This window comes from Ursus arctos, unplaced genomic scaffold (assembly GCF_023065955.2).
Source record: "Ursus arctos isolate Adak ecotype North America unplaced genomic scaffold, UrsArc2.0 scaffold_19, whole genome shotgun sequence".
Lineage (NCBI taxonomy): Eukaryota > Metazoa > Chordata > Mammalia > Carnivora > Ursidae > Ursus > Ursus arctos.
In genome coordinates, this window is record NW_026622863.1 from 48933843 (window position 1) to 48946539 (window position 12697).

The 12697-nt window shown below is 45.3% G+C and overlaps 1 protein-coding gene across 1 annotated transcript in view; it reads left to right on the forward strand.

Moving 5' to 3' along the window:
* Nucleotides 1-1391: 1391 nt before the first annotated feature.
* Nucleotides 1392-12697, forward strand: part of ARHGAP35 (Rho GTPase activating protein 35) — a 117459-nt gene continuing 106153 nt past the window's right edge. The window contains exon 1 of the mRNA XM_026481981.4: nucleotides 1392-1594. The gene's annotated coding sequence lies outside the window, so the exon portion shown is untranslated. The remainder of the gene's footprint in view (nucleotides 1595-12697) is intronic.

Consider the following 12697-nt stretch of genomic DNA (forward strand, 5'->3'; position numbering starts at 1 on the left):
ACTCTTGATCTCCTGGTTGTGAGTTAGAGCCCCATATTGGCTGTAGAGATAATTTAAAAAAAATTAATAATAAAATAAAAAGAAAATAAATAAAGCTTAGCACTTTACAAATATATTTCATTTAATTCTCTCAGCTACCCTATGAGGGAGGTACGATTATTATTCCATTTTGTAAATGAAGAGATTGAGGAAAGAAACGCAAAATGTAATAGGAAACAGCCCTTCTTCATGCATTCCGTAAATATTGACACGGTGCCCAGAACGCTCATCTTCCACAATGCGTACTTCCGGAGGGGTCCCAGAGGAACCCCTCCTCAGTTCAGAAAAACTCAAGGGTTACAGCAGTGCCCCTTCCCATCACTACTGGGCCAGAACCGACATTTGATTTACAGTCATTTGCACGATGCTGACTTGGAGGTCAGGGCTGCACGCAAGAGAAGTCCCTCTCTCGAGCTTCGGGCGATCACAGAATCCAGAACAAGTCGTATCAACGCGCGCGTTGCCTGCAGATTTTCTTCTCTGCGGAGGAAAAGAGCACGCGCTCTCTAGCCCTGCCCCTTCTTCCGGAACGACAAATTGACAGGCTTGGATTGGGCTGAGGCGGACCACGCCTCCTCTTGTTCCCCAATCAACTCCCTCGCTGGGTGTTCTCCCTTCTCCTCAGCCCCTCCCCACCGCCCCACGTTACGTCGCTCCATCTCACCTCCCCCGTTATCCCAGGGGCTGAGGCTCGCGCGTCAAACCCACCTCCCCTTGCCTCCCATTGGCTGGTCAGGTCCCGCGCGAGCGGGATCGCGCCCTTCGCCCCCGCCCCCAAAGCCGGGCCGTGCCTCTCCCCTCCCGCTTTCTCCACGAGCCCCCGCAAGGAGGGGATCGGCAGCTTCTGGCGCGCGCAAGGGCGCGCGCTACCCCCGGGGCCACTCCCTCTGCCTCGCGCCAGGCAGTCCTTCCCGCGCACGCGCACTTGTCCACCCTATTCCCTCTGCCCGGTCGCAGGCTCCCTGGTGCTGTCTCGCGCCGCAGCCACCGCAGTAGCGGCATTTCATTGAGACGCACGCACGTTATGGCCTCCGCGCCCGTTCCCAGCCAGAGGCCGCGGTAGTGCCACTGAGCTCCTTGGGCGCGTAGACGCCCTCGCTTCGTCTCCTGCCCGGCGCCGGTTATCCCCTTGCGGCGCGTACCCAGGGGCCGTTATCCTTCCGCAACGGTCCGCACGCCACGCACGCGCAGTAGCGCGAAGCGCGCGCGCGCGGGAGCGGCGGCCGCAGGAAGGAGGCGCCGCCGCCGCCATTGCGAGGGAGGGAGGGAGCGAGCGAGCGAGGCTGGTCCGCCCTCCCCCTGGTTCCCGCCCCTCCCCCCTTCCCCTCCCCGCCCCCCCGCCCCGAGGGAGAGCCGCGGCGCGGCGGGAGGAGGAGGTGGAGGAGGCGGAGGAGGGAGCCCGCGAGGGAGGGTCCGCCCGGCCCCCCGCCGCCGGAGCCGCCGCCGCCGCCGCCTCAGCCGCCGCTGGACGAGAAGCAGCAGAACATGGCGCCGGGGCCGCCGTCGCCGCTGCTGGGATCCTGGAGGCCGGAGCCGCGCTGAGGGCGCCCAGCTGGTGAGTGCGCGAGCTCGCGGGCCCCGGCGGCGAGGCCGGGCGCCGCCCCGCTGCGGGGTCCAAGGGGAGGCGGGGACGGCGGGGCCCGGAGCCCGCGAACAATGGAGGAGCCGGAGGGGGAGGGGAGGGAGCGGCCCCCCAGCCCCCCGGGCCCCGCCGGCCCGGCTGCTTCGCGCTGCGGCCCGGCCCGCGGGGCCCGCCCGCCCTTCGGACCTGTCCCTGCTCGCCCCAGCCTGCTGTCCCCGCGTCTGCCCCCACCTTCCGACCCATTTGGGATCTGGGTGTCTGCCTCGGCCACCCCCTCCTCACTTAAGCCACTCTGCTCCCAATTCTGCTCCTCCCCCTTCCTTCTTCCGCCCTTCAGTAATGCCCTTCGCCCCTCTTGGACTCTGCAGTGCTCTTGGGACCCTCCTCCTCAGTGACCCTTCTGCATCCCTTAATTCTGGACCTTCACTTTGAGATTCGTGATCCGCCTGCCCCTCTTCGATTTCACTCTCACCACCCTCCAGATCTGTACCCTTCTTTGATCCATCTACTGTTTTCCGTTCTCTGTTGCACCCCCAGGAACTGTCTCTCTAGGACCTGTGGTTCCACCTCCTTGGAGATCCACCTGAGACCTTGTTCATCTTGGCACTGCTGCCCCTAGGTCTTCTCCTTGGACTTAATTCCACCTCCCTCGTGGGCCCTACTGCCCACTCGCGGAACCTGCTGCACCCCCGGGATGCCTGTTAGCTCTCCGACCCATCCATGCCTCTCACTTCAGTCCCCTGCCCCCTCTCGGACTCGGATGCACCATGCTCACCTCTTTCCCTTCTTAGATCTTGCTTCCATTTGCCATTCAGAGCCCTTTTTTCTCTTCCAGACCTTTCTACCTACCCGATCTGCCCTTTGCCCAATCTCAGATCTTGCTGTGCCCCCTAACCTGCTTGCTTTTCGACTCTGCCTTCCATGAAGCCGCCGCCTCCCCCCTCTGTGACCCTGCAGCTCTCATTTTTGCCATTCACTTCTCTGACCTCTCTTAACTCAGCCTGTCCGCAGCCTCAGTGCTGCCCTGCAGGCCCCAGTTCTGCTCAGTGTTCTCCTTGCGGTTTCCTCTCCTCTTCACCTCCTCATTGGCACTGTTGAGCTGTCTCATTCATTTACTCCCCCTTTCTTTGACCTGTTTCCCCTTCAGTTCTTCTCTGCTTGAGACCTGCTTCCAGCCTTGTCTTTGCTCTGAGTCCTCTCCTCTCCATTTTGGACCTTTACCTTGTCCTTTACCCACTAAATCTTTGATAACTTCTATGACCCATCGCACCCTTTCCTTCCCATTTCCCTGCATCTCATAGACCTGCCTCAGATTCTTTTTGCACCTGCTCTTTCATTTGTTCAGTTCTGCCCCATCTGCTCTAACGTTTCTCTCCCAGCTCTGCCCCTTTTGGAGCTGTCCACTTGCCCACCTATCTTTTTGACCCATTTTAACTTTACTATAGCTGTTCCCTGTCAGAGTGGTTTTCTTTAATCCTGGCCTTCCGGTAATTGCATCCCACCTGTGTCATCTCTCAATTCTGTCTTCCACCTGACCTCCTTCTCCCCCCACCATTTTGATTCAGCCCTCAGCCTCCACTCTTTCCTTTCTTGTACTTATTCTCCCTCCTTTGTCCTGCTTTTTACTTTCTGTTTGAGTTCTCCTCCCAGTTCTGCCCAGTAGTAGAGATATCTTCTCAACCATTCCTTCCTCTCACCGGCTGCCTCTCCAACCCCCCAGCTCCCTCTTGGAGCCATTTCAGTTCTTGGATAGATTCTCCCTCCCTTTTGATACCCAGTTCACAATTCTGTTGATTGTTTCCTCACCTTTTCTTTCCCTTTGTATCCTGCCAATTGCCTTCTCTTCCCATTAGGTTCCTGTCAGGCTGCTTCTCCCAGCCCTCCACCCTTGACCCGCCCATTCCCACTGAGTGCTTCCCCTCTTGAGGCTTGTCTTCCTCTGGCCTCCAGTCCTCAGCTTTGGAGGGGAAGGGATTGGGTTGGGCCTAGGCTTCTCTAGGCTCTGGTTTAGACTGCAGATTCACTTGGCACCCTGACCCGCAGGGTTTTATCCCCAGGGATCCTGTGAGATTTGGATAAATAAGTGGGGGGTGGTTAGCTGGTTTCTGCTCTTTGGAGTCTTGGATTGTCGCCCCCATTTTCCCTACTTCTACTGAGGTTAGTGATGGTGAGGGGATAGGTCTCTTCCCATTGCCCCATTTTTTTCTTTTTTTTTTCTCATTCCCATCTTGCTCCCCAGCCCCTTCAGATCCCTGGGCTTTGCAGCTTTGTGTCCTTCGGAACAGGAGAGTGCAGCTGCTCACAGGTCTTTCTTCTCTTTCTCACTTTCCCTCCCTCCTTCTCTGTGCTATTGTAAAGACAGTTGTACTCTCTCCCTGCTTCCACCTCCAAGCCAGCGCCCCTTGGGAGAACTTAGAAGTGTGCTTTTTTGCCCCCTCCCCCCATGACAGTCTTATTTTTGTTTTACCTCTGGCTGGGGGAATGCTAGTTCTCAAGTTCTCCCCAATCCCACGGGGGGTTATAGCCCCATTTGGTGTTTTACTGCTCTGGGGCTGCAGAAGCTGCAGTCTTGCCTTCCCTAATGGCCTCTGGTTTGCAGTGTGACCTTTGGGAGGGTGGGCTTATTTCTTTTCACTTCTGCCCCAGGAAGGCTCCAGCTTCCTGGTCTTCAAAAAGATTAGGGCCTGAGTTTGGAAAGCCCTGTACGGTTGTTTGTTGAAAGAGAGAGTGCCAAGTGTCACTCAGATTTCTGCCCTCTGGTGTTGCAGGCGCTCCCAGCCACGGAAGCTGAATGCCTCTGGGCAGATCCATGCTGGGGTTGGAGGGGGTGGCTCTTTGGTGTACAAGAAGTATGTGGGTGGGCCCTGACATTCCCCAAGCCTTGTGAGTGACCTGATTTGGTAGAGTGAGGAAAGGGTGCCAGGAACTGGCTGACACGATAGGATTTTTGGTCTTATTACCTGAGAAATGTACCTTAGCTACCTTTCCTGGAGCTTTTTCTTCAGTGATCTTTTGTTGGGGGTGGGGTTTAGGAAATCTATGCAAAGACAGAGGTGGTTTTTTTTTTTTTGTTTTTTTTTTACAGAAAACCCATCTAACCATTTTCTGTCCTTAACTTGGGAGAGGGAACCTTTGCATGTTCTAGGTTTATTTATTTTATTTCTTAAGTAAATCAAAAGCCTGATTTTTTTCCCCCTTGTGGCCTAGGGCAATTGCATATTAAAGTAGCCATCCAGCTGTGAAGGAGCATTTACTGGAAGGACTTTATTTCTTAACTGAGCTATGATCAAACTTTGTTTATTTCAGCACTTATTTAGAAATAGTTCTGTGTGAACACTTGAAATAAAAAAGCATTCACTGTTATCTACAGAATTGGACCATTGACTCATCAAATGTTAGGGCATTTGTCTATGATACAGTAAGGGGGGCTAGATATAGATCCATATGGTTCCTTTAGCTTCTGAGTTCTTAGAACTTTAAATTTTCTGACAAGCAGAGTCTGGTAATTTTAATTATCTAGAGCATATGTTTTCACCATTATTATTTTTTTCCCCACCATTATTGACTTACAGAATTTTGGTTCATCTTTCTGTTGGCTTCCATTCATTTTTGAAGTTTGGCCTTGTGAATCATGATTCAGTCTCTGAATTTATTTTGGAGTTTATTTTTTCCATGTTGGTATAAATAGTTGTTTTTTATTCTTAATGGGGGAAGTGATAGCTAATTAAGAATAAGACAACTGTGTGTGCAGTGCTGCTTAAATTTGTGTTTTAGAGTTTGAACATCACTGGCAGCACAGAAAGTTTCTGCATGGCCAAAGCCTAAGTTTACATAATAGGAAGAGAGGAGACAGAAGAACAAAGGGCTGATTTTTCTTCCTGAACTGGTAACTGATGTTAAAAAGATTGTCAGATTTCTCAGATGGTAGCAGAGGCTCCAACCTCAGTGTCAACATTTGCTTTCATGATGGAATTGGGTGCTACAGAAATCTGTGGTGGTAGCCTTGGCTTTCTGGAACAGTTAATATGCCAGTCGGGGTGGGGTGTGGAGCAGGAGATGGCGGTAGATGACTGTTTTCTATGTAGTAACAGGTCTTGAAGGGCTCCTGCAGTGCCTAGAAAATCTCTGTAATACTGGTGTGATCAAAGTTCTTCTCGTCCCTTTTTTTTTTTTAAACTATTCTTTTGACCATATCCCCCTTCCCTTACCCATCTTCTCTTTTTTCTTGGCATGATGAAGGCCAAAGCATTTAGGAAGTGAAAAAAAAAAATCAGTAAAGAGTCATTCATCTTGATATGGGTTACATGGAAGAAGTTGTCCATGTGCAGATCCATGGACCTGATGGTAACTTTTGGCAAAGGACAGTCTGGGAGGAGTGAGGGTTTCACAGACAACTGTAAACTACAGTTTCATAGGTGTTTCTGCATTTTCTGTGTGATGGGGAAACACAGCAGGTCAATACAGTTGGAGATTGACACGGTGAGAGTGTTTGTCTCCCTCTAGTATCTTCTGCTTTCACATCTTCAGTTTGTGGGGGCCTTCTGAGAGGTGTTCAGCTTCCTGACTGTTGTCATTCACCAGCTGGGTGTCTTAATTTACCCAGTCGGTGTGACATTTTATTGACTCTCTAGTTTAAAATTTCTTTTTCACACTCTATGAAATACATAACTTGGAGACTCTTTACTTGAAGAGGGAAGGTGACCAGCAGAAATCCCTTGGATTTAGAGCAACACAACTTGAAAATCCATGCCTAGTCTAGCCTCCTGATTTACAGATGGGGAAATGAACTTGCATGGGGCATGGTAACAGGTTTCCTGTCACAATGGAAGGAGTTTTGGAAATACTGGCAGAAGACCTTCTGGTCTAGACCTTAACGTAATTAGTGGGAACCTTGAACAAATCACCTCTCTGGGTTTCACATTCCTAGTCTGAAATCTAGTGTGCTGTCCAGCTCTGGTTGTAGATTCTTGTCCTGGACCACATACCAAGTTAGAGCTGAGACTGGGACTGTACTCCTGGTGCTACTCTTAACCCCTCCATCTCCCCTTCAAACCGCCCCCCCCCCCCGCCCCCGCATCAAATCCTGTAGCCCAGAATTGGGGGTAAGGGCTCTTTTCTCTGGGGGATGCAGTAAAATGAACCGGATTGCCTTTGTTGTATATTCTTCAAACATAAACACTGTCTCTTTTTCAACCATTCATGTGAAAATTAGTTTATAATTTTGGGGGAAAGGGGCATCCAGATTGTATTCACTACATAACTAAAACCATACACTTCTTTTAAAAGCAATATGGAATCTTTCAAGCTGAGTCATTGTTGACCTAGGCTTTCAAATAGCAGTGTCTGAATAGCACTTGAATTGCTGGTATTAAGAAATGCAAACAAATCATTCATGTTCATCTTCCCGAAAGTTTATTTCTATTTAATTTTTGATACAATGCTTTAATGAGGTTTTATCTATGAAGAATTCTTGAAAATAACTTTTGTCATCTGTCAGTCTAATTTTCATTTATTTGCTTCTGTGGTGCTAAGAAGCACCATTAAGTTGATATATTAGCAGAGAACCAGGTACTCTTAGCCATGAACCATCATCAACAGGAAAGTAATATTTACTTTAGTTGAAAATAGCCAGACTTGCCTATCTCCTTCATCTCCCTTTATTGAAATGAGCATTTTCATTTTATGAAATTTGGGGCAGTTGTGACTGTTGCATTATGCATCTGTGGTATTTCATACGTTTTTTGCTCTCCTAGTGTCTCTGGCATTCTTATTTGGAAAATGTCCTTTTGCTGGTCACTATGGTAATATTTGCACTTGGAAATCAAATTTGAGCAATTGAGAGGCAGCTTCCTATGGTGTAAAGAATGTTGAATTGATAATGAAGAAACTCAGGCCCTAGCCCCAGCTCTGCTGCTTACTGGCTTTATGACTTTGGCCGAATCATTTTCACTTCTCTTGGCTACAATTTCTTCATTTGAAAAATGAAGGGATTATACCAATTGGTTCCCATTCTGCCTTATTTTGTAGCTAATAATACTTGATTGTATCCTCACTCCAGATAATAAACTCCTTGAGGGTGGGGACTCTCATGTATCTTTTGTTTCCCGTCACACCTAGCAAAATGCCTTGAACATAGTAGGCCCCCCACTACATATATGTTGATCGAATCCAAACAGGTGCCAGAGCCTTTTTGTTTTTCTCTTTTGGGGGGGTAGGTGGTTGGAGAGATGTGCACCAACTATAATGGCCATTTTTAGGCTTTAAACTCTCAGAGGGCATGCCCTCCTGGTCAGCATTTAATCCTCAAATATACATAATATCATAAGTGTCCTGACCAGGGTTACACAGCTGAGAGGTTGAGAGCTGTGTTATGAATCTATGTCTGTCTGATTCCAAGATCTCTGTTTATTTTATTAGTCTGCCTTGTTTCTCTGGGATATAAGAATAAGCTATAGTTCATCCCCTTAAGAAATTTATAGTCAGTTGTGAACGATTAGCTATATGTAATAAAGGGTAGGTTGAAGGAAGTAAATGTTGAATAGACTATTCTGATGAATTTCTTGCGTTCTAGAGAGGCAGCCCCGTATTAATAGTCTTAAAGGCTTCCATATTCAGAGACTACTGAAGACAGAGTTGGTTCTGTGGCACACTATTTTGAAAAAGAATATATAGCCTCAAATACCTGCTTGTCTAGCCAGCATGTTGAAAGAGTTGAGCATATGATTTCTGACCTGGATTCAAACCCAGGTATACTCTGTATATGTGTGTGTGTGTGTGTGTGTGTGTGTGTGTGTGTGTGTGTGTTTGTATGTACATATGTATATATATTCCACATACACACGTGTATGTGTGTATATAAAGTTGTCCAAAAGAAATGAGATAGTAAGATAGACATATTTGGTCATGTGATGACTCCTTAAGTCTATTTTCTTTGGTAAGTAGAAAAGTATCTGCGTGGCTCCTAACTGACAAATTTCAACTGAGAAAATTCTCTAGGCAACTGGAAATGTATAGACAAAACTACACCTAGCCTCTTGACCTATTTGTTTGAAACTCACTACAATGCTTTTTTCATGAATCAGAAAGTTATTAAGTAATATTGGGGGGAAAAACAACACAAAACAAAAATAATGTTGGGGTGAAAGTGTGCTGGCCAGCTATAGCTAACAGCCTCCTGAAGTGTAAAAAATTTTTTTTAAAAGTTGCATTGTGCTTCTCCCCATCTCCATTTAAAAGAAAGGTCAAAATCATGGCTTCATCTATTGTGGCCTGCACTACTTAGGAATAAGACAAAAGAAAATGATTACCATTAATTGCCATGGGCAATTAAAAAGGATTCTTTGTTCAGTAACAAATTGATTGTGTACAAATGAAAGCCAGTACTGTGTTAATACTAGATTATTAGATTCTCGAAATCTGCATCTTTAACTAGAGTGGCTTTATCACTTCAAGGGAATTATTGCACTGGGAGTAGTGTACTTTAAATGCTTGGTGATAAAAGTATCACTAGGTCTCTATTTTCCAAAAATGTTGTTTGTAGGTGGAAGGCTGGTGGTTGCTGCTTTTGTGATATCATTTCTAATGGCCTGAAATAATTGAATTCTTTTTGAATGCTGCTGACTTCTCAGAGATTTTTTCCTCTGATTGGTCAGTCACTAGAGGAATGCAGATAAAACCTTTAGTAAATGAGGAAAAAGGGAAAAAGGCCTCTCAGTGCTTAGGCAGTGAGTCTCTGCTGTTGGCATATGCCCAGCACTAGCCAACAGCCATACAGGCTTAAGAATGGCTGCATTAGCTAAAATAGTTGTGATTTCATGTTCTGTGTGAATACAAGGCATACATATATTTTCTTCCATACATTTCCTCTTTAAATTTTTTTTATTAAAAAAAATTAAGGTACAACTTAAATGGAGAAAAGTACATAAATCTGAAAGTGTATATTTCTGAATTTTCTACATACTGTCCAGACCTCTTTTTCATATGATGGGGTATCATTTCCTTTTCCACACACTTCTTAATAAGTTGAAAATTATTTGAATGTCTCCATGTGTGAGGCATTTAACTCCTGATTTTGCTGTAGGAATGTGAATTATAGAGAATGATATTTGTAACTTTTCCAAGTTTGTTCAAGGTCACATGTTTGATAAAAAATGGGATAATAGTGACCTGGTACAAATTACCACAAGTGATGAAAGCATTCTTTTAATAACAGATCTTCCCTATTTGTGTTGTAATTCCAGAGTTTTTGGGTCTCCGTTTGCTGGAAATTAGAAGGAAATAGGTAGTGATCACTGCTGGTGGTATGATCAGGACTGTCAGGCACAAAAACTTGGTGTGAACTTTCAGGAAAGCATTTTGGCAATGTTTTATTTTGTGTTTATTTTTTAAAGATTTTAATTAATTAATTAATTAATTAATTTGACAGAGGGGGTGGAGAGCACAAGCAGGGGGAGCAGCAGAGGGAGAAGCATGCTCCCTGCTAAGCAGGGAGCCATATGTGGGGCTTGATCCCAAGACCCTGGGATCATGACCTGAGCTGAAGACAGACTCCTAACCGACTGAGACACCCAGGTGCCCTAGCAATATTTTAAAAGACATAAAATCCGTTGTCAGCTTATAGGAATCTATGTGGAACAAGAAATAAAGAAGAGGACCAAGGTTGTATACAAAGATGTTAACTATAGTGATGTATATAAAAAATAAACAATCTAAATGTTTTAATCTTAGGGGAATGGTTGCTTTATGGAAACGTATGGAGTCATTTAAAAAGGATGTTTTTTTGGAGAATTCTTGACATGGGAAAGTACACACAAAATGAAATTAAGTATGAGAAGAAAGCAGGATATAGAACTATAAACAGCATGATTCCAGTTATTTTAAAATATATATGGGGGGGGGCGCCTGGGTGGTACAGTCCTTAAGCATCTGCCTTCGGCTCAGGGTGTGATCCCGGAGTCCTGGGATCGAGCCCCACATCAGGCTCCTCTGCTGGGAGCCTGCTTCTTCCTCTCCCACTCCCCTTGCGTGTGTTCCCTGTCTTGCTGACTGTCTCTGTTTGTGTCAAATAAATAAATAAAATCTTAAAAATAAATAAATAAATAAATAGATATGGGAAAAAGTAAAAGAAACATGCCAAAGTGCTGTTTGTATATATCTCTGTGTCGTAGAATTTTGATTGAAAATTTTTTTTCTTGAGCTTTCCACAACGATTTTACTATTTTTTTAACAAAAGGGTTTTGTTTTGTTTTGTTTTGTTTTTTGGCTGTATGGTTGTATTATATTTGGTGTTTATTGTAAACACATGAAGGAAAATTTGAGCTAAAAGCAAGAAATTAGTCATAGTGAGATCTGTTGGACTCTAGTACCTTTGAAGGTTAAGGCAGTCACCCTTTCTTAGAACAATAATTGAATTAATTATTAGCGGCATTACCAATTAATAGCAACGATATACTTCTCGTGTACCAGGAAACTGCTGAGTGTTCCCTGTATCTTCGCAATAATCCTCTGAGATAGGTAGTATTTCATTTTGTAGCTGGGGAACTGAGGCTTCCAGAGGGGACTTACCCACGGTCACGCAGCTAGTGGGTTCCTGAGGCAGCGTGGTTCAGAGCCTTGGCCCTATCCTGATCCCTGCAGTGTGCTTTTACACTTTATAGCATTGAGTGCTCCCCAGCAATGAGAACTAAAGTCTTTGTGGTCCATAGCATAGCTGACCCCTCAGTTCTCTCCTAGCAAGGTGCCCCCCGCATGCTTTTTTTAAGACAGAGCATCCATTAGTATATTACTTTGTCTGCTTCTTTGTCAAAATCAAGAATGGATATGCCATTAGTTGTATCTTCCCTTTTATGAACGAAAATTCTTTTAAGATGTAAATAATTTAGGGCTATTAAGCATAGAAGGGAACAAACCTGTACTTTGTAGCTCCAGAGGATAGAGATCCAGGGAGACAAGTTTTATTTTTCCTTTTTCCTCTCCATTCAACCAATATTTGGGTGTCTACACTGTTGAGACTACTAGTTGTACAGAATGTACCTCCTCATCCCTCAGAGAGTTTATATGCCGTCTATTAAAATAAAAGCAGTTCTTCCCTTACAGGTAACACAAGGAGCACCCTTTTTCGGTACCAGAAAGTAAAAAATTTAGAAGGCCAGTGGCCTGGGTTTTTTTTTCTTCCTGATCTTATTTTAAAGAATTAGGTGTGACCAAACATTTCAACACAAGAAGACGTTGATTTGGAAGATAGATCTCATCTTATTATGAGAAAGAACTTTAAAAAAAAATTATTTGAGAGAGAGAGAGCATGTGCACATGCACATACGAGCAGGGGAAGAGGCAGAGGGGGAGGGAGAAGCAGGGAGCCCTACGAAGGGCTTAGTCCTAGGCTGGGATCATGACCTGAGCCAAAGGCAGACACTTAACCGACTGAGCCACCTAGGCGCCCTGAGAAAGAACTTTATAGCAACATTGTCCAAGTTCATGTTTTATCTTGAATAAGGAATAATTTGGAGATTTAAAATTTTACCTTGTTTGTTTTTATTGTTAATTAACATTCGCATGGCGCACACGCGCGCACACACACACATACACACACGCACACACACACACTCATTTATGTACTGGTCGTTCTTTCATGAGGGAGAATACCAGAAGACCTGATGCTCAATTGAAATATGAGGGGATTTACATTCAGACATCGGGAAGAGATTGCAAAATACCTTTCGAAGTGCCACAGGATTTTTTTGTTTTGTTCTCCTATTTATTCTGTGAACCCACCACATTTATCCTAGAACATGTCAGTAGGGACACAGTGTTTGTTGAGTTAAAGGTAATGCATTTTAGAGAGAAACCAGGAAAAAAAAAGTCTCTGCAGTCTTTGATTCTTGATTCCTCAAGCCCTGTAAAGAATCCTTTCTGCCATCAGTTTTCATTTTGCTTCTTACCAACTTTGTTACCTTGGGCAAGTCATTCATTTTAACTTAAATTCTTGTCCATAACATGAGACTCAATACCCATTCTGCCTTTTGTGTTGTAATTCTAAATTTTTTTTGAGAACCAAATGCCAAGAATGAATGTGGA